Source organism: Triticum dicoccoides, chromosome 3B, assembly GCF_002162155.2.
Source record: "Triticum dicoccoides isolate Atlit2015 ecotype Zavitan chromosome 3B, WEW_v2.0, whole genome shotgun sequence".
Classification (NCBI taxonomy): Eukaryota; Viridiplantae; Streptophyta; class Magnoliopsida; order Poales; family Poaceae; genus Triticum; species Triticum dicoccoides.
Window position 1 is genome coordinate 667400633 of NC_041385.1, and position 4326 is coordinate 667404958.

Consider the following 4326-nt stretch of genomic DNA (forward strand, 5'->3'; position numbering starts at 1 on the left):
TAAATATAAAGTGAATGGGCCCGGGGGCCACATGTTCACTAGAGGCATCTCTCGCATGGGCATAACAATGGTGGGTGGACAAATTACTGTTGTGCGATTGATATAAAAACGCATAGTTATGATAATTCTTCATGGTATGATCAATACAAAAGCATTACGTTCGAGACACGTAGATCGTTAATCTTACTAAATTTACTGCTATTACTTCACCACTTGACCGCTATCCAGCATGCATCCAATGTTTTAAGTTCATAACAAACAGAGCAATGCTTGAAGCATGATGACATAATGTAGACAAAGTTAAATCAAATTCATATGATCGAACCCCATCGTTTTATCCTTAGTAGCAACAATACAAATACGTGCCTTGCAACTCCTCCTTTCACAGAGTAAGGACACTGCAAGATTGAACCTACTACCAAGCACCTCTTCCACTGAAGATAAATTGATCTAATTGGCCAAAATAAATAGATAAATCGGAGAGAAATACAAGGCTTTAAAATCACACATAAATAAATGTCAGAAAAGACTCAAATAGTTTCAATGAATAATCTGATCATAAACCCACAATTCATCGGATCCCAACAAACACACCGCAAAAGGTTTACATCGAATCGATCTCCAAAGAGAACATTGTATTTGAAGACTATGGACCCGTAGGTCCTGTGGGAACTACTCACACATCATCATGGAGGCAACAAGGTTGATAAAGATGGTCTCCGTGATGGATTCCCCCTCTGGCAGAGTTTCGGCGGAGGCCTCCAGATGGGATCGCGGAAGAACAGAGGCTTGCGGTAGTGATAAAACTGTTTCGGGCCTCGCTCTAGGGTTTTTTGGATTTATGGGAATTTATAGCGCTAGAATTAGGTCAAACAGAGGCGGGCCCCTTGAGCTTATAGCCTCCCGGCAGGTCTTCTGGCCCTCCACCAAAGCTTCTAGCGATTCTTCTGGTCCATAAAAAAATCACCATAAAATTATATCGTGTTTGGACTTCGTTTGGTATGGTTTTCTGCGAAACAAAGAAAATGGCAAAAAAAACAGGAATCGACACGGGGCACTAAGTTAATAGGTTAGTTCCCAAAAATTGTATAAGATGACTTATAAAGCATACAAGATTCATAATATAATAGCATGAAATAATCAAAAATATATAGATACGTTAGAGAAGTATCACATGTCCACCACAAATGGTATACGTTGCCGCTAACAACAATTGGTAGTCCATATTGCAGCGTAGTTGAGAGTTCTCAACCATCGACATGACTCTGACCACCATTGTAGCTCAAACTGCCGGCTGACGACCAAGACAGGGCCCGAACCTCTCTCCAACAAGCGTTGCAGTATTTCCGCCATCGGCCTAGGACGTATGGGTCCAACTCACATGTGGAAAAAGCCCCCTCTACAACCTTCGTCCGCATAGGCTTTTCTCGGCGATGACAAGGAGAGGGAGTTGGCAGTGGGTGTTGCCTAGGTGGGAGACGTAATGGTAGCGGCTCGAGTTGCATGTCAAATAACGGATAAATCAATTGAATGACACTGACATTACATTACATTACATTACCTTACAAGTCAACAATCCAATATCTTTCACTATATTTATTTTCGATGATTGGAATTCCGCTCAATCGCCGTATCAAGATGATACAACTGCACCGTAATGTCTTTATTATCTAATAACTTAGTTTGCTTGTATGGATATACAAATCTAATTTACTACCCTCGATGTTCATGACTTCTTTTGCAGGGCCGGTCTAGTTAGTTGACAATGTACGTTATGGACTGGGCAGCTGCTAGCACCACATTATTCTCAGTAGTTCTTTGTTCAATAATAATTGTGGTAGCCGCCAAGGTTCTAAAAGCAAAAAACAAGTTGTATAATCATGTGTGTACACGACCACTTCCTCCTGTGGTGAATGTCCTAGCTCTCATACCTCCGCTTCTTAACAAGGGCTTGCAAGCTACGATCCAGGATCTATACACAAAGTTTGGCAGTGTGTTCACCATAAACTTGCTTGGACCCAAGGTGACCCTGTTGATTGGACCGGAGGTGTCAGCTCATTTCTTTCAAGGGCTGGACTCAGAGATTAGCTGGGGTAATTTGTTGGAGTTCACCGTTCCAATGTATGGTCAAGAGGTTGGGTTTGGGGTAGACACCGCGACTCGCAATGAACACTCAAACTTCATTATTCAAGCACTACAGCCATCCAAGTTGAGGAGCCATGTTGATCCCATATTTCAAGAAGTGGAGGTATGTACGTAGAATATATAGTACAAGTGATCATTATTTTTATTTTTATTTTTATTTCCCCAATTGATTGACTACTGATTAAGTACGTGATCGGAGTTGAGTTACCAAAAAATATTCACCTTTCTAGTATGAGTCATCCACTTAGACGTGCTTTCTCACCAGCTATAGATACTATCAACATTTCCCAGCAAAAAAAAGAAGATAATTTTAATATAATTAACTAAATCATTGCAATAGGATTAATGCTTGAAACTGAACTAAAAGATTACTGTATTTATTTGTATTCCGCAGGCCTACTTTGCAAAGTGGGGACAAGATGGCATAGTTGATCTTAAACATGAACTTGAGCAGGTGCTCATGTTGACCTCTAGTCGGTGGTTACTAGCAGATACGGTTCGGCATCAAATGATACCAACTGAAATCTATTCATTGCTTCATGAACTTGAGAACGGGGCAACCATCATCAGTTTCTTATTCCCATATATTCCAACACCGGCAAACCGCCGACGTGACAAGGCACACATCAAACTGAAAGAAATATTCTCTACCGCAGTTAGGTCACGCAGCCAAGCACAGGAGGATGCATTACAGAGGCTAATTGATTCCAAGTACAAGGATGGTCGCCCCACGACCATAGCAGAAATCTCTGGTATGATGATCATCCTCATTTCTACTTCAAGGCACACGAGTTCTCAACACTAGTATATGGACTGGAGCTTGCTTGCTGAGCAACACGAAGTTCTTAATGGCGGCCGTCGAGGAGCAAAAACATATCATTATTAAGTATGGAAACCGGATAGACTACAAGGCCTTGTTAGAGATGGATACCCTGCACAACTGCATAAAGGAGGCACTTAGGATGCACCCAGCGCTTCCAGTGTTATTTCGCAAGGCACATAAGACATTCAAGGTCCACACCAAGGAAGGCAAGGAATATGACATACCAGGAGGTCATAACGTCACAATTCCGACTGTATTTAACAGTAAGCTGCCATACATTTACAAGGACCCTGGGGTGTATGACCCTGATCGGTTTAGTCCTGGGAGACAAGACAGGAGGACAAAGTTGGTGGCAAGTTCTCGTACACATCATTTGGTGGTGGAAGGCATATTTGCCCTGGGATGGCCTTTGCTTATCTGCAAATTAAACTGATATGGAGCCATCTTTTAAGAAACTTTGAGCTCAAGCTAATGTCTCCTTTTCCAAAGGCAGACTGGAGCAAGATAACTCCAGAGCCCAAAGAAAAAGTAATGATAAGTTACAAGAGACGTCAGCTGCATTGAAATTACTCGAGTTGACAAGAAAGTGAAAGTCCTATATAGACGTGTGTCTATTTGCTTGCACGAACATGTGAGTGTGTAAATTTATGTGTAACTGTGTATTGTAAGCATGCCTTATAAATAGCCGTTCACTTCCTTTGTAAAGATGTGTTCCCTACCTAAGAGAAATCTTTAACTTCATTAAGCTCCCTAATTTTGAAGCTCTCTCCATCAATTGAGGTGTCTAATTTGAATTTGGGTTGGTTGATTGTGATTGGGTCAAGCAAGTGGGTCAACTTTGTTAGCCTCTGATTGTTAACGACCCGCCTTCTAGGTAATGTGTGCCTTCCTCTAGTGCTTTTCGTCAGCCGTGTCTTTGTGGGCATGATGCAAAGTGGGGAATGTGGGGTACATCCCTGGCCGGCTATGGTGTGCACACAAGGAAAGACCTAGGAAATCTAACATATAAAGCCTCAAAAAGTGCTAGGCACAACCAATGCCTCGAGCGCACGGTACCACGCGAGGGAAAAAAACACCGCGCTGTGGTGAGCCCCGCGCCGGTCCGCTACTCCGCTTTCTCCTCCGTCGCCCTCGTCTTCAACCCTAATCTTTTCCCCCAGCCGCCTTCTCAAGCTCCTCATCCCCTCCACTCCCTCGACAACGGTGGCGGCGGCCCCCTCTGGTGGCGGAGGAGGAGGGGGGAGATGGTGGCGCGGCGGCGACCTTCCCCTCACGCATCCCATCCCCCCTCGTCATCCCGGATCCCACCGGACCCGAGGCGTGCGGGCGCGGCGGCGATCTGCAAGGGAAGGGCGACG

At 43.9% G+C, this 4326-nt stretch overlaps 1 pseudogene; it reads left to right on the plus strand.

Annotated features, from left to right (window-relative positions):
• Positions 1–1756: 1756 nt before the first annotated feature.
• LOC119277709 lies at positions 1757–3682 on the plus strand (annotated as a pseudogene).
• Positions 3683–4326: the final 644 nt, after the last annotated feature.